At 40.2% G+C, this 18,662-nt stretch overlaps 1 pseudogene; it reads right to left on the bottom strand.

Annotated features, from left to right (window-relative positions):
* The window catches only part of LOC129677983 (ribonucleoside-diphosphate reductase subunit M2-like), a 34,261-nt pseudogene that overhangs the window by 1,008 nt on the left and 14,591 nt on the right, over nt 1–18,662 (bottom strand).

The following is an 18,662-nucleotide window of genomic DNA, read 5'->3' as shown; positions in this document are numbered from 1 at the left end:
GAACTGAGATATCAAGGAGCACAGCAGCTGGAATCTGAACCAGACAAATATAATTTTAAAAAAAGCTATTCAGTTGTAGAAATAAAGAAATAAATAGATAGATAAATAAATAAATAAATAAATGAAATCGCATATGAATGGAGCTAGAAACAAGCATCCTGACTGAGGCGACCAAGAGGCAGAAAGAAAAATATTCCATGTTTTCTCTTATAGGCAAATTATAGCTTTCAAACTTTTGATATGTGTGTTTCCATTAGAATACCCACAAAGGTGAGATAACCAACAGGAAAAGGGGGGAAGAAGAGGATCTTTCAATGAATGGGAAATAGACTATCTTGTTCTAAAGGAATAAAGGGGGAATTAGAACAGGAAGGGATGGGCCGGCTAGAGGAGAGAATGAGGAGGAAATACTAACACCCAAAAATTGGGCTTTTCAAAAAGCTTATGGAAACCTACTGCTGTAGAAGTTTCCTAAAATATAAACATGTATAAAAGGAATTTAAATAGAGTTACCGTGTAACGAGAAAGACAGTACCCCCAACTGAATATCATATGCTACTAAATAAAACCACCAATGCTAGGAATGTTTTACATCATTTTGAGTCACTGGCCAAAAGTATTATATAGATTCCCCCAAATGTGATATCCTTACTGCCAATGCTATCAGTTACCACCCAAAACCTACGGTAAGGCCCTGTTGCTGAAGACATCACATTATGTCACAGAACATGGAAAAAAACAACAAGCTAATATTCAACTGGAAGCTTCACCCTACTGACTATCATTCATGGTACAAGAAGGTAGTACTGGGCAAGAAAAGTAATCATCAGGTCTCACCCAACCATGAACCCTGTCAGCTACAGCAGTAATCAGCCTGCAAGATGGTGCAATAATGGCACAAATGTTATGGAAGCAATCTAATCAACCACTTTTAAAAACTAAACCTACACTTGACACTGTTTATGGAAATCAAGAATATGACACTAGATAGATCATTGGACTTAGGGCAAATGCACTATTATTCTGCTAAATGAATGTGGCAATAAAACTTGTACTAATAATGCATTATTGTACCCATAGATAGATAGATTGGTGCATTGTACATTCCTTACTGGATAAGGGATAGACTTATCCTTTGCAATAGACTGTAATTGTGCTAGTTTTGATATCAACTTGACATAAACTAGAATCATTTGAAGGAAAGGGAACCTTCAATTGGGAAAATGTCCCTAGCAGACTGGCTTATGAGAAAACTTGTGGGGTATTTTATTAATTAGTGAACTGAGGTAGGGGATAGCCCCTGCACAGGTGATTTTCTGGTGAATAAAAGAAACCCATGTGAGCCATGGAAAGTAAGTCAGTAACCTTTGTTCTTCATGGCTCTGTATTAGTTCTTGCCTCCAGGTTCTTTCTTGGAGTTATTTTGCTGACTTCCATTGATTTTGGACAATGAGCTGAGAGCATTAAGATAGATTAAAACCTTCCCTTCTCAAGTTGCTTTTGGTCATGGTGGTTTACCACAGCAAGAGAAACCCTAATTATGACAGTACTGAACACAGAGACTCACAACCAGACAATATGTAGAAAATGAGAGACTTGGATCACTCATCCCTAAGTGGGAGGTTTTCTTAGCATACTGAGAGGCTCAGAAATTTATGTGACAGCATGCACAAACTGTATAAGCTCGAGCTAGGAAAATAATGTGAGCACAGGAGAGAGGGAATGGACACAGACTCTCCTCCCCTACAGTCAAAATGTTATTCACAATTGTTAGCTTCTAGGAAAGAGAAAATCAGCTTTCTTCAGCTGAGTGAAACTGAGTATGTCAACCATACTCAAGAGACTGTCCCTTATTCTGGAATAGCTGGCCAATGCAGACAGAATCACAAGTTTGGCTTGGTTGGGTTTCAGTGTTGGCTCATTTTTAAGAGAGAGAAATAACATGAAGTTGTGTGGGCAGGGAGGCAGGGGAATATCTGGGGATAGTTGAGGAAGAAAAAATATTATTAAAATATATATTATAAATTTCTTAAAAGTAAAAACATTAAAATGTGGTATTAAAAAGGAAAATAATGAACTTCTTAAACTTGGTATTTTGTTACTGGATGGAATAAACTGAGATCACATTAGGCATAAAATTAGAAATTGCATATAGCAATGGAAGTTTAGAAGTGGTTCCTTTAGGAAGCTGATCATCCTTTTATGCAAATGTTTATGTTAAAATAGCAAGAATAACAAATAGTGGATATGAAAGCTTTGAAAGATAGAAACATTAAAAGGAAAAATCAGGGCCCTAATAACAATAGGGCCTAATAACAATCGTGTTGCTGAGAAGCACTATATTAAATTCTATTTTAAAAAATCAAAACACTATAAAACTAAATGTTTTAGTCAAAACTCATTAATGTGTATATAAAAATAAATTTAAATTTTTCTCGAATTCTTAACATAATAGAAGCCTCACACAGGGTGCTTAAAAACAGAATTATTGGCATTAAAAAAAAGCACAAGAGGACTATTTATATGTCTCCAAAATCAAATTAATCTCATTGTTCCTATAAGAACCAATGAAAAATAACAATCAACAGGTTTGAATCAAAAAATCCAGACTCAGAAATATAAATGCTATTTTTTGTGTAGAGAAAACTTTAAATTTTTCTTTTGCATATGTTAGTATATGAGGGAGCTAGGGAGAAGTATGTAGGTCATGAAACAAGAAAAAGGGACTATAAAAGGGCAGAGATCTTAGCATGAGTAGAGAACTAGAGAGAAAAAGAATGATTAGTCAAATGTGACATGAAAACAGAATCAGGGCTGTAGAGGAGAGGAAGGCAACCTAAAGGTTGAGAGGAAAAGAGTGGGAGGGAAATCAACTGAAGGAGAGCAAGGGGTGCATGAAATTACCAATGAAATTTGTTATTTGTATGCCAATTAGAAAAACTAATTTGAACAGAAGATTTCAGACAAATAAAGCCGGATATGAATCTGAATGGCATCCTTGTAACTTGTATTCTATGGAAAGTATTTTGTCATTTATATAGAAACCCACCTTCCTTCTCTCCCCTTCCTCTGCCCTCCAGCATTGGTGAAAAGCCTGAACTCCCTACAGTAAAGCTATAACCTCCTCTGCAACCTTCCTGCTCTAAAGGAGGAAAGGAACGTGATACTTGATATCAAGACCAGACATGGGAGAAGGCTGGAGAATTGGTTCAGTGGGTAAACACACTTGCCACACAAGTGCGAGGTCCTAAATTCAAATCCCCAGAACTCATATAAAAGCCAAGCATACAGAACAAAAATCTGTAATTTCAGCACCACCGGAAAATGAGAACAAAGAGAGGAAAATCCTTGGAAGCTCTTGGACTAGCTACTGTGACATACACAATGCTAAAATATCAGAGAGCTTGTTCAAAACAAGGTAAAAGGCCATGATTCCAAAAAGGTATCCACACCCAGGTTGTCCTCTGATCTCCACACAGATGCCTATGGACACATGCATGCACCTTCCCAGGACTAGTGGTGAAGCAAGAACAGAGACTCGCATTTACATGACTAAGTCCGAGACCTAGCAACCAAAGAAGGTCATCACAAGAACTGCCTTCCATTACTCCAAGGATTGTACGAGCTCCTTCAACAAACAAACAATTTACCTCTAGAAGCCAAATGAAGACCTATGCTCTCCAGAAAACCCTTCATTGCCTTTTTTGAATGAAATCTCTGAAACCTCGCCAGCTTATGAACAGCATGAATGCTGGAGCTAACGTCTCTTGTACAATGGAGTCCACGCTTTCACTACCATTTTCACTCCTACTAGTTTGTGTATAGTTTCGTTCATTGTGTGACAGAGAAAATACCTGAGCATTGCGTCACAGGACACGCTGAGACCCCTCTAGTAACAGCAGTCTGGTGACTAAGGAAAGATAGAAATGATAGAAAGCAAGAGCCTCTCTTAGGTTAAAAGAAAAATTCATCCAGCAAAATGAAGACTGCTTTTTCAGATGTCAGGAGGTTGAGAGACAAAGTAAGTGAGGATGGAAACCCCCAGAGTGGCTAGGAAAGAGGAAGTCATGAAACTGAAAGAAAAGGAGAAGTCGTGTTCCACCTTTCCTAAAATTAACTCTACCTCTTCCCTAGAACACCGCACATATCACCGATAACAGAGGCACCATACTCAGCTGCAGCAGAGCAGGGGCCGTGTGGAGGAAAGACTACAGAAGTGAAAGGTTTTCTTTGGCTAAGGGTGATGAATGAGAGCTCTTCCTGAGAACTTGACTCTGTCTCCACTGCTCTTTTTCCCTTGCTCAAAGGTAAGGAACGCTGTTAGGATACCAGAAGATTTTCTGGCTGACGCAGATAAGCCAGATGACATCAACATGGAATAAGGCAAACAACTGAGCACCTGACTCTTTTCAGAGTGAGCATAGATGAGGACCTGGGGGGTAACAGGCAGAGCCTGAAGACAGTTGGGTTAAGGTTTGCCACAGTTTGGGGGACCAACTTAAACATGGTAGTTTATGGACAATCTATGTATGTCTCTCAGGGTTATAATATCAAACTTGATATCTTGAGACAGAAGTTACTAACTAACCCAGACTTACTAACCCACACTTCTACAGGGCCAGGGTCTCAGTAGCAAGGTCACTGGGTCTCCTGAATCTGAGATCTAGTCCAGTCCCTGACCTCATCCTAGATAAAGTAAAAGGAAGAAAGAAGCTTAAATTAACAGGGTAAACTGTTTGACACTTCAAGTTAAAAAAAAAAAAAAAAAGCACGCTTTCAGAAGGTGAAGAGACTAACCATGGTAGACAGATAATGAAAAGCATCTACAATGAGGTCATGCCATTCAGAAGATGTAGTCACAGCCTCTCCTCTTCTGACCTCCTCTGAAGTTCACTGAAATATGAGGCACAGCAGCTTGAGAGAGAGAGAGAGAGGCAGGGAGCGGGAGGGAGAGGAGGGATAAGGCAGGAGGGAGGGAGAGAACCTCGGTTTCTCCAGAATCAGTGTGTTATCACACAGAAGAAAAAGCAACCAAAAGGAAACAGGGAAGTCGATGGCATTCAGTGCTAAATCCTCTGCACAAGGCATGAGTTACTGAATAGGACAGTGCTCTTCACTGTGATTAACTCGTGCCCATCATAACCAGAGCAAGAGGCTACTCTCCTGCCTCTTCTAAACCTTTCAGGGACTTTCATGTCCACTAATTTCACAATGGTCACTCAGAGGCCTTTCCATGAGAGAGGAGCCATAAATAAAGAGAAGGTAGTCAACTCCCATCACCACCAGCCTATATCCCTAGTGCTAGGCTCCAAGATCAAAAGTATCAAGACATTATTTTCTTTGTATTTTTGGTTTGTTTATTTGTTCTTGTTTTTGCCTACTTTATTGATTTCCTTAAATAGTTTACCTGAACTATTTTTTAATACTATCTCCTTCAAACCAACCTTAAATTTCACTTGAAATGTTTTCTTAGTTATGTTTGGAGACTTTTATATCATACTATTAATCCTAATAGGAGAAATTTTGGACTGTTAATTCAAATCTGGCACTTTCTACTTTTTTTGACTAAAGCATGTAATTTAGCTTCACGGTCTCATGAGAAGAGAAGGACAAGAGCCCACCTCTGTCACATGGCTAAGAATTTTGTTCAGATATAAATGTATCAGTAGCACTGTTTCTTCTCCCGGTGTATTCTCTGTAGAAAAAGTCAATTTAATTTTCTGCCTTGTTTTGGATGATAGGTTCCTCCAATGAACTCAGTAGCCTGACCCAGTTTGCCCAGCAGGGAGAGTGGAGTGTCACTGGCTTCTATGGCCCCCCTGCTGCTCTATGATTCAGTCTCCTCTGGTTTCCTATCTGCTTGGAGTCAAACACCAGTGACCACTACTTGAGTTTCTGGCTCAGCAACTGTGTCACTTGTATCTTTATTATAGGGATATTTCTAATATTCAATATTCCTAAACCCCAAGGAATTTAAGCATATTAGAAGGCCCGGGGTGGGACTGCACATCACTCTAAGAGCTGCTACCCTATTCTTTCCCCCTCTTTTTCTAGAATCAATGGCAATGATGGAAAGACATCAGTCTTTTTCTCCTTATTCTGGCACTATTGGCTGTGGTGAACCTTGACTTGACCAGCTGGTCATGGACTGCCCCTGACTGCATCATAGCAGACAGCTTGCTATTTGATAACCTTTCCTACTACAGCCCATTCTGCACCTCAGCCCCCAGACTACACCTCTTGGCATCTTGCTCCAATGTTAAAGACATGGATCAGACCTGTACCCAGAGATACAGAGGTGCTTTGCCTCCAGGGCATGATTTCTAGTCTGCCAGCCAATGCCTTTGATCGCTTACACCCCTTACAGCTTCTAAGGCTGCCACTGGGTACCATCAGGATCACTTTCAGAACTTTTCAAGGCCTGGCCTTGTTTCAGGGGTATTTAGTACTTTGAAAAAAGACTTAAAGTTAATGCAATATTAAAGGGCAGTGTTGATCAATGGCATACAAGTCCATATTTGAGAACTATCTGTGTACATTCATAAAAATGGATATAAATGAAATGTGAAGAAAAAGAAAACTAGAAAGACAAACCATAAGGGTCCTGGAATAGCACTGCTAGTTACTGGAACTTCTTTATACTTCTCTGCTAGGTTTTAATAAGCATGTGTTATTTTTATGATAACTAAATTATCTCTCAAAATAATAAAATACTTTGGAGCAGCAAGATAGCTCAATAAGTAAAGGCCCTTGCCACCAAGCCTGATAATCTGAGTTCAATCCGTGAGACCTGCATGATAGGAGAGAATTAATTTCTGAAAGCTGTTCTCTGACCTCCCCATGCATAGTAGGGCCTGCTGGCCTATGCATACACACTAAATAATTAAACAAATGAAATAAAAACTTTATTTTTTTAATAAGGAATACTTTGGCATAGACAGGCTAGTTTAACTAATTCTCGGCTTTCCACTGGGACAATAGTATATTTTATACCCAGCTAACAAGATATTTATAAAGCTGTAAAACTAAAGGAAGGCAATGTGTACAGAATTAATATGAAGTGTGCCAGGTGACATCAAACATGAATCAAAATTTGTAAGTCTGTGACTTATGTCACAAGATCTGTACAACCATAGTAAAGCGAAGAGCTTTCACCACTTACCCAAAACATGGTAGGTTAAATGAACTTCTGTGTGAAAATGAAATTTGACCACTATTTCACACAACATTCAAAAACTAAGCCCAAGAAGATCTCATCTCTTAGATATAAAAAATAAGATACTAAACGTTTTAGAAAAGAAAGTAAGGTATTTACATGGCTTTTAAATATGAAAAAATGAGCTCATGATAAAGAAACTAGATTGATTCAAAAATAAAAGCCACATATATGGTAGAAAATATTTATAATGTACTTACCTGAAAAGATATATTACATTTAAAGAATTTTTAAAATATTATTTGATTGTTCCACATTTTCATACATTACATTAATCATATCCATTTTCCAGTTCCAGGCACCCCTACCCCATCCACACCACTCTTCAGTTGACACTATAATTTTCATGTAATAGAGAAATCATGGTCCCAATCTCTGTGTCTGACAGCTCATAACCATCTGTAACTCAAGTTCCATGGCATCTGATGACCTTTCTGGCCTCCACAGGTACCAGGCATGTATGTGGTACAGAGACACACCTGCAAGCAAAGCATTCAGACACAGTAAATAAATAAATAAATAAATAAATAAATAAATAAATAGATGAAATCTGCTAATTTTAATCAATTACTGGTAGATTTGTTAATCTTATTTATAAACTATAGACATCATTGTTGTTAAACATAGTTGTCTAAGATTTACTTTCATTCTTAGGTTGTATGTTCAATATGGCTATTGTGTCCTTTGTTATGAAAAACTTTGTGTCTGTGTAATCTTTTTTCCTATGCACTTGGGATCTTATGCAGAAATTCATTGTCTGTGTGAGTGGTTTGAAATCTCTGGCCTAAGTTTCTTCCTAGGAGGTTTATATTTATATATTTACAAATATGTATTTATATATATTTAGAGTGTATATTTAGCCTTTTGCTTCATTTTGGTTTTGGTTTTGTACAGGATAAGCGATTTGGGTTAAGTTTAAATCTATTTCTTGTAAATGTTGAGTTTTGCAGCACATTTTATTGAAGAGACAGTCTTCAGTACAAGTTTTGTTGTTTGTGTGTTCATCTGTTCATTTGTTTGTTTTGGTGCCTTTGTTGAGCATCAGTTGGCTTTAGACATTGCAGGCTTGTTTCTGAGGTGTCTATTCTGCTCCATCGTACTGCGCATTTGTTCCTATGCTAATGATACACTGTTTTGGATATGATAGCTCAGTGATACGTTTTGAATCAATCATGTGAAGCCTCTAAATTTGTTTCTTACGGTTGACATGTTTTAACTATTCGTGAATTTTTTGCCTCCATTTGTATTTTATATAAATTTGGGGGGTTTTTTTTCACTTTTATTTTTGTAAATAATATCATTAATATCTTGGTGGGAATTGCATTAGCTCTGCAGCTTGTTTGGGACTGTATGGATAGTTAAACAGTATTAACTATTACAAAGCTATTACAATGTCTATTGAATGTGAAGTCTTTCCATTTTTCGGTAACTGCTTTAATCCGTTTTGTTGTCATTTTGTAACTATCATTGTAATCTTTCACATGTTGGATTTATTACCACATGTACTGTGACAGTTATGAGTTTGTTTTTTTCATTATTTCTTCTTTTTTAAATTTAAAGTTATTTTCATTTTATTTTTTCTTTATTTTACAACCCAAGGGTGCCCCCTCCCTCCTCTCCTCCCAGTATCCCTCTTCCCCATTTACCTATCTCCTCTCCCTTTCCCCCCAGAAAAGGAGAGCACTCTGCTCCCCATATCAACCTTCCCCAGCACATCAAGTCATATCAGGACTGAGCATATCTTCATCCCCTGAGGCCAGGCAGCCCTGCCAGGGGGACGTGATCTAAAAGCAGGCAATAAAGTCCAGGTTAGAAACAGCACCTCACCCCTCCATTTGCCAGGTAACCCATATGAAGGCCAAGCAGCCCATTGGCTACACGAGTGCAAAGCAGCCTAGGTCCAGACCGTGCACAGTCCTTAGTTGATGTCTCAGTCTCTGAAAGCCCCCACTGGACCCGGGATCCTTTGTCTCTGTTGGTCTTCTTGTGAGGTTCCTGCTCCCTCCAGGTCCTTCCATTTTTTCCCCCAACAATTCCACAGAGCCCCCAGATCTCTGTTCCATGCTTGGCTGCAAGTCTCAGCATCTGCCCCAATTAGCTGCTGGCTGGAGCCTCCTGTTAGGCTCCTGTCTGCAGGCATAGCAGAGTATTATTATTAGTGTTAGGGGCTGATCTCTACTGTAGGGTGAGTCTCAAGTTGGGCCAATTATTGGTTGGACTTTCCCTCAGTCTTTGTTCCCTCATTATCCCTGCACTTCTTGTAGGCAGGTTAACTTTTGAAACACAGGTTTTGCCTATGGGTTGTTGTTCCCCTCCTTCCACTAGTCCTGCCTGGGTAGGAGGTGGTCACTTAGTCTTCATGTCCCTCCTGATAGGAGTCTCATCTAGAGTCAGACCCATGTCCTCCCAGAAACCTCCCCTGCCTCAGGCCTCTAGCTTGACAAAGATATGTCCTCTCCCCCCCCCCAGTTTCCCTTCTTGTTCCCTGCCCTCTCGCCTCCCCACCTTCTCACCACATCTGACCCTGACTCTTGTTTCCTTCCCCATACCATCTCCTGCCTAGTTCCTGCTCTTTATCTACTTCTGGTGTTTATTCTATTTTCCCTTCTAAATGTGATTTAGACACTCTCCCTTGGTCCCTCCTTGTTACTTAGCTTCTTTGGGTCTGTGGATTGTAGTATGGTTATTCTGTACTATAGGTCTAATATCCTCTTATTAATGAGCACTTACTGTGTATATCTTTCTGGGTCTGAATTACCTCACTTAGGATGACCTTTTCTAGTTCCATTCATTTCCCTGCAAATTTCATGATTTTTCTGTTTTTAATAGCTGAGTAGTATTCCATTATATAAATATACCACAATTTCTGTATCCATTCTTCTGCTGAGGGACATCTAGGTTGTTTACAGTTTCTGGCTATTATGAATAAAGCCACTATGAACATAGTTGAGCAAATGTCCTTGTTATATGGTTGAGCATCTTTGGGGTATATGCCAGTAGTGGTATAACTTGATCTTGAGGTAGGACTATTCCCAGGTTTTTGAGAAAGCACCAGATTGATTTCAAGAGAGGTTTTACAAGTTTTCACTCCCAACAGGAATGGAGGAGTGTTTCCCTTTCTCCACATCCTTGCCAGTGTGTGCTGTTGCTTGAGTTTTTGATCTTAGCCATTCTGACTGGTGCAAGGTGGAATCTTAGAGTTGTTTTGATTTACATTTTTCTGATGGCTAAGGACACTGAGCATTTCTTTAAGTGCTTCTTAGCCATTCGAGATTCCTCGGTTGTGAATTCCTGGTTTGGCTTTGTGTTCCATTTTTTAATTAGATTTTTAATTTTTTGACTTTTAATTTCTTAACTGTCAACCTGGAAGGGTGGTGTGGGTGGAGGTAGGAGTGCCTGGGGCTGGAAAAAAAAAAGGTTGTTGGATATGATTAATGTAACATATGCAAATATGAAACAATCACATAATAAAAGGAGGCAGGATAACAGAATGGATGCATAAGCAGAACCCATCATTTGGTTGCATACAAGAAATACACCTCAGTGATAATGATAGACATTACCTCAAAATAAAGGGCTGAAAAAGGTTTTCCAAACAAACAGACACAGAAACAAGCTGGAGTCACTATTCTAATATCTAATATCTAATAAAAAAGACTTTCAACCAAAATTAATCAAAAAAGATGGAAAAGGGCACTTATACTCATCAAAGAAAAACTCAAGATGAAATCTCAATTCTGAACATATATGACCCAAATGCAAGGGCATTTATATATATATAGGAGGCTTGCTTACACATTCAGAGGCTTAGGCCACAATCATCATGGCAGAGAGCATGCTGGGAGGCAAGCCTTTGCTGGAGAAGTAACTGAGAGCTACATCCTAATCAGAAAGCAGAGAGAGAGAGAGAGAGAGAGAGAGAGAGAGAGAGAGAGAGAGACTGGGTCTGGCATGAGCTTTTAAAATTTCAGTGACTAGCCCCAGGGACACACTTACTTCAACAAGGCCACAACTACTAATCCTTCTAATCCTTTCAAATGTTTTCACTACCTGGTGTCTAGGCCTTCAAATATAAGAGCCAAGAGGGCCATTCTTATTCAAACTACACGTTCTAACTTGTGGTTTTCTAACAAGTGATACTGCTTGATAGAAGCAGATACAATAAAAGTTCCAGAAAAGGGGGGCAAGATGGCAGCGCAGAGGACTCTCATTCTGAGCAGCAGCACAGCAGGATTGGCACAGTGACCAGCAATCAGAACTCGTGGCCATAAAACACAAGTGATTGTGTTTCACAGGTGAGAGGATACCCCATGGTGGGGGATTCAATCAGCTTTAACTCACCCGGCTAAACCTCAGAAGAGATCCTGGTTCCACCAGGCGCTTGGTCGCCAGCCCAGAGCGACATGCCAGCATGATCTGGTCACTGTCTCAGACTGAACTGTGGGCCCAGAACATCACAGACCGGATTTTCCCCACAGAGCAGGAAACGATTGGGACCAACCTTAGGTCACCCAGACATCCCCTGGAAAAGAGTCAGGTTCTGCTGGTGCCCCAGGAGCCAGCCTGGAGCCAAGGCCGGGGACCCAGGCACCTGCACAGAGCCCAGCCTGAGCGCCTGATTCGCCGCCTCAGATAGAACTGTGGGCCCCAGGGCACCAGGGCACCAGAGACTGCATTTCACTGTTAGGTGCAAACCCACAGGGAGGGAAACGGCTGGTCTGATCTCAGAGCACTCAGCCGACACCCCCACCCCGAAAAGGTCTCGGGAAAATTATTCAGTTTAGGCAGACGCCCAGGCTCCCAGAGGCCAGAAAGGGGGAGCCACAGGCGGGCATCTGTACCTGTCGATTCTACTCACCACCCCAGACAGAACAGCGGTCCCCAAAGCAAGGACTAAGTGTCTCTGGCAGGAGGAAGCCCCCAGCAGAGGAGATCATCAGGTTATAACGCTCAGGACACCCAGCACCAAAAGACTTTCTGGATTCACGCAGACTCTAGACTCTAGCTTTCTAATGCAGGCAGGAGCGCTGTGCTCACCCTCCATTATTGAATACCCCTAGGGCACTGGAACACACAGCTACATCCTCAGACCTACAAAAGCCAGAGAGTCATTGCAGCAGCCCTCAGATACTGTGCCAAGGATAAACCAGTTATCCCTAGCTAGACTAACAAAAGTGTGGGAATCCCTGGTCCTTCAAGAGGGTTGCACCCACAGTGTCCGGACCAGAGCAGTGCTTGCAGCTGCCATCCCAGACAGGGACACATAGCTTCTGGTCCAGAGTGAGGCACCCAGCCTCCAGACCAGAGTGGCGCCCCCAGGCACCAACTCAACCTAGGTGCACATTCTCCAGGCCCAGAGCAGAGCACTCAGCCTCTGGCCCAGAGACTTGCTGGGCGCACCTCCCACTTTCCCGGACAGAACTGCGTGCACCAGGATAACAAACTGAGTTTCCCTGTTGGGAGAAAACCCCATAGCTAGGGAATCAGCAGGTTCTTCAAGAGGACTGTACCTGGAAAACTATAGCAGCAGCAGCTCACTAAATTTATAACAAGAAACCCAGCAGTAGGGCAGCTGTCTTGAGAATTTCTATGGGTAAGAGGAGATCCCCCCTGCCTAACAAAGACCACAGCTACTACTCAGGGCTATCCACCTGAGGTGAGCAGTGGCAATTCCTGAGAAACACTGGCCATACAGTGACCATAACCAAAAAACAGAGAAGGACTCCTTCAGAAAAAATCATCTTCCGGAAAAGGGGATTCTCCCTACCTCGGAACTCCAGGAAGCACAGAAACTAACAGCCAACACCTAAAACAGCTCAATGGGTAGAGGTCAGCATAAAAGCTCAACCAACAAAAGAAGAGCAATATGGCATTTCCAGAAACCAACCATCCAGCGGTGAACAGCCCTGGACAACACAGCATAATAGAAAATCAAGAAGATGACCTTACATTTATGCTGATGAAGAGGATAATAGAGGAAACAAATAAAAATACGTAAAGAATTAGAGGAAGATAAAACCAAACAGATCATGGCTATCCATAAAGAAATGGAGGAAGTTAAGACAAGCAGATTATGGCCATCGGTAAAGAAATACATGAAGATTCAGCCAAACAGTTTTCGGCCTTCAGAGAAGAAATGATTAAATCACTGAAAGAAATAAAAGAAACAGAGTTGAAGGAACTAAAAGAAAAAGAGGAAAATACAATCAGACAGGTGAAGGAAGTAAACAAAAAAACTCAACACCTGAAGATAGAACTGGAAAAATTAAAGAAAACACCTAATTGGAGGAAATAATGGAGAGGAAGAATTAAGAGAAGAAAACAGGAACTACAGAGGTAAGCATAACCAACAGACTACAAGAGATGGAAGAAAGAATCTCAGGTGTAGGAGATACAATGGAAGAAATCGATGTATCTGTCAAAGAAAATGTTAAATCCAAAAAAATTCCTGACACAGACCATCCAAGAAATCCAAGATAATATGAAAAGACAAAACCTAAGAATAATAGGTATAGAGGAAAAAGAAGACTCCCTTCTCCAGGGCCCAGAATATATTTTCAACAAAATCATTGAAGAAAATTTCCCCAAGTTAAAGGAGAAGCCAATAAGAATACATGAGGCCTACAGAACACCCAACAAATATGACCAGAAAAAAAAATCCTCCCACCAAAATCAAAACAGTAAGTATACAGAACAAAGAAAAAATACTAAAAGCTGCAAGGGAAAAAGGCCAAGTAACATATAATGGCAAACCCATTAGAATCACACCTGACTTTTCAACAGAGACTATGAAAGCCAGAAGGGCCTGGACAGATATCATGCAGACCCTAAGAGAACACAAATGTCAGCCCAGGCTACTATACCCTGCAAAACTCTCAGTCCTCATAGACGGAGAAAACAAGATATTCAATGACAAAACAAATTTTAATAATACCTACACACAAATCCAGCATTACAGAAGACACTGGAAGGGAAAATACAACCCAAGAAAATTAGCTTCTGTCAAGAAAACACAGGAAATAATTAACCTTACTATAGTGAAACAAAAAGCAACCAAGCACACAACCTTATGAACACAGCCAACATCAAAATCAAAGGATCTAACAGCCACTCGTCATTAATCTCTCTCAACATCAATGGACTCAACTCTCCAGTAAAAAGACACAGATTAACAGAATGGATACATAAACGAAACCCAGCAATCTGTTGCATACAAGAAACACACCTAAACACAAAGACAGACATTACCTGAGGGTAAAAGGTTGGAAGACAACTTTCCAAGCAAATGGACCCAAGAAACAAGCAGGAGTAGCCATTCTAATATCTGATAAAATAGTCTTTCAACCAAAATTAATAAAAAGAGATGAGGAAGGACACTTCATACTCATCAAGGGAAAATTCCACCAGGAAGACATCACAATCCTGAACATCTATGCCCCAAATACAAGAGCACCCACATTTGTAAAAGAAACATGGATAAAATTTAAACCACATATAGATCCCCACACATTAATAGTGGGAGACTTCAACACCCCACTCTCAACAAAGGACAGGTCAACAAAACAGAAATTAAACAAAGAAACAATATCTCTGACAGAGGTCATGAATCAAATGGACCTCATAGACATTTACAGAACTTTTCAGCCAAACACAAAAGAATTTACCTTCTTCTCAGCACCTCATGGAACCTTCTCCAAAATAGACCATATAGTTGGTCACAAAGCAAGCCTCAACAGATACAAGAAGACTGAAATAATCCCTTGTATCTTATCTGATCAACATGGAATAAAGCTGGACTTCAACAACAACAGAAATAGCAAAAAGCCTACACATACATGGAAACTGAACAACTTGCTACTGAATCACAGCTGGGTCAGGGAAGAAACAAAGAAAGAAATTAAAGCCTTCCTAGAACTCAATGAAAATGAAGACACAACATACCCAAACTTGTGGGACACAATGAAAGAAATGCTAAGAGGAAAGTTCATAGCACTAAGTGCCTTCAAGAAGAAATTCGAGACAGCTCATTCAAGCAACTTAATGGCCCACTTAAAAACCCTAGAAAAAGAAGAAGCAGACACACCAAGAAGGAGTAGACGGCTGGAAATTATCAAACTCAGGGCTGAAATCAATCAATTAGAAACAAATAAAACAATTCAAAGAATCAATGAAACCAAGAGCTGGTTCTTTGAGAAAATCAACAAGATCGACAAACCCTTAGCCAAGCTAACTAAAAGGCAGAGAGACACCACCCAAATCAACAAAATCAGAAATGAAAAGGGGGACATGACTACAGACACTGAGGAAATCCAAACAATCATTAAGGCTTACTTCAAAAGTCTATATGCCACAAAATTTGAAAATCTAAATGAAATGGATAATTTTCTTGATCAATTTGACTTACCAAAGCTGAATCAGGACCAGGTAAATCAATTAAATAGTCCTATATCCTCCAAAGAAATAGAAGCAGTCATCAAAAGTCTCCCATCCAAAAAAAAAACCCAGGACCAGATGGCTTCAGCGCAGAATTCTACCAGACCTTTAAAGAAGAACTAACTCCAATTCTCTTCAAACTATTCCACAAAATAGAAACAGAAGGAACATTCCCAAACTCATTCTATGAAGCCACAGTCACCTTGGTACCTAAACCTCACAAAGACTCAACAAAGAACGAGAATTTTAGGCCAATCTCCCTTATGAACATTGATGCAAAAAATACTTAAAATACTTGCAAACCAAATACAAGAACACATCAAGGATATTATCCACTATGACCAACTAGGCTTCATCCCAGGTATGCAGGGGTGATTCAATATACAGAAATCCATCAATGTGATCCACCATATTAACAAACTGAAAGAAAAAAACCACATGACAATCTCCCTAGATGCTGAAAAAGCATTTGACAAAATCCAACATCCATTCATGTTTAAAGTACTGGAAAGATCAGGGATACAAGGCACATATCTAAACATAGTAAAGGCGATATACAGCAAGCCTATAGCCAACATCAAACTGAACGGAGAGAAACTTAAAGCAATCCCACTGAAATCAGGGACAAGACAAGGCCGCCCACTCTCTCCATATCTCTTCAACATAGTGCTGGAAGTCCTTGCTAGAGCAATAAGACAATTGAAGGAGATCAAGGGGATACAGATGGGAAAGGAAGAAGTCAAATTATCACTATTTGCAGATGATATGATAGTATACCTGAGTGACCCCCAAAACTCTACCAGGGAACTCCTACAGCTGATAAACACCTTCAGCAAAGTAGCCGGATACAGAATTAATTCAAAAAAATCAGTAGCACTCCTGTATACAAAAGACAAAAGGGCTGAGAAAGAAATTAGAGAAACAACACCATTCACAATAGCCACAAATGACATAAAGTACCTTGGTGTAACCCTAACCAAGCAAGTCAAAGACTTGTATGAAAAAAATTTCAAGTCTCTGAAGAAAGAATTAGAAGAAGATATCAGAAGATGGAAAGATCTCCCATGCTCATGGCTTGGCAGGATTAACATAGTGAAAATGGCCATCTTACCAAAAGCAATCTACAGATTTAATGCAATTCCCATCAAATTGCCAACACAATTCTTTACAGACCTGGAAAGAAAAATTCTCAACTTCGTATGGAATAACAAGAAACCGAGAATTGTTAAAACAATCCTCTACAATAAAAGATCTTCTGGAGGTATCTCCATCCCTGATCTCAAGCTGTACTATAGAGCAACAGTTATAAAAACTGCATGGTACTGGCATAGAAACAGAATGGTGGATCAATGGAATCGAACGGAGGACCCAGAAATAAACCCACACACTTATGAACACCTGATTTTTGGCAAAGATGCCAAAACCATACAATTGAAAAAAGATAGCATCTTCAATAAATGGTGCTGGTCCAACTGGATGTCTACATGTAGAAAAATGCAAATAGATCCATACTTATCACCTTGCACAAAACTGAAGTCCAAGTGGATCAAAGAACTCAACATAAAACCAGACACATTAAATCGGCTAGAAAAAAAAGTGGGGAATACCTAGAACCCATTGGTACAGGAGAAAACTTCCTGAACAGAACACCAACAGCACAGGCTCTAAGAGCAACAATCAATAAATGGGACCTCATGAAACTGAAAAGCTTCTGTAAAGCAAAGGACACCATCATCAAAACAAAGCAACTGCCTACAGATTGGGAAAGAATCATCACCAACCCTTTATCTGACAGAGGACTCATATCCAGTATATATAAAGAACTAAAGAAGCTGAAAAACAGCAAACCAAGTAATCCACTTAAAAAATGGGGAACAGAGCTAAAGAGAGAATTCTCTGTAGAGGAATATCGAATGGCAGAGAAGCACTTAAAGAAATGCTCAACCTCATTAGCCATTAGGGAAATGCAAATCAAAACAACCCTGAGATTTCACCTTACACCCATCAGAATGGCCAAGATGAAAAACTCAAGTGACAACACATGCTGGAGAGGTTGTGGAGAAAGGGGAACCCTCCTCCACTGCTGGTGGGAATGTAAACTTGTACAACCACTCTGAAAATCAATCTGGCACTTTCTCAGAAAACTAGGAATAGTGCTTCCTCAATATCCAGCCATACCACTCCTAGGCATATATCCAAAAGAGGCTCAAGTACACAAAAAGGACATTTGTTCAACCATGTTTGTAGCTGCTTCATTTGTAATAGCCAGAAGCTGGAAACAGCCCAGATGCCCCTCAACTGAAGAATGGATGCAGAAATTGTGGAACATCTATACAATGGAGTATTGCTCAGCAATGAAAAATAAGGAAATCATGAAATTTGCAGGTAAATGTTGGGACCTGAAAAGGAACATCCTGAGTGAATTGTCCCAGAAGCAAAAAGACACACATGGTATATACTCACTCATATAAACATACAACATAGAATAAATCCACTAAAATCTGTACATCTAAACAAACTAAGCAAAAGAGAGGACCCTAAATAAAATGTTCAATCCCCATCCTGAAAGGCAAAGAGGATGGACATCAGAAGAAAAAGAAACCTAGGAACCTGCCACAGAGGGCCTCTGAAAGCCTCTGCCGTGCAGACTGTCAAAGCAGATGCTGAGCCTGATGGCCAACTGACGGGCAGAGTGAATGGCATTTTATGTAAGAAGTGGGAAATAGTAAGAGCTGGAGAGGACAGCAACTCCACAAGGAGAGCAACAGAACAAGATAATTTGAACACAGGGAACTTCCCAGAGACTCATAGTCCAACCAAGGACTATCTGTGGAGATAACCTAGAACCCTGACAATACAGCCACTTCTGATGAGAACTGATAGACTAAGATCAGAAAGAAGGAGAGGAGGACCTCCCCTTTCAGTGGACTTGGGGAGAGGCATGCATGCAGATAGAGGGGGGAGGGTGGAAATGGGAGGGGAGGAGGGAGGGGCTTATGGGGGGATACAAAAT

The sequence above is a fragment of the Psammomys obesus genome, unplaced genomic scaffold (assembly GCF_907164565.1).
Source record: "Psammomys obesus unplaced genomic scaffold, mPsaObe1.curated_primary_1811, whole genome shotgun sequence".
Classification (NCBI taxonomy): domain Eukaryota; kingdom Metazoa; phylum Chordata; class Mammalia; order Rodentia; family Muridae; genus Psammomys; species Psammomys obesus.
This window is presented reverse-complemented; position numbering and strand designations above follow the sequence as displayed.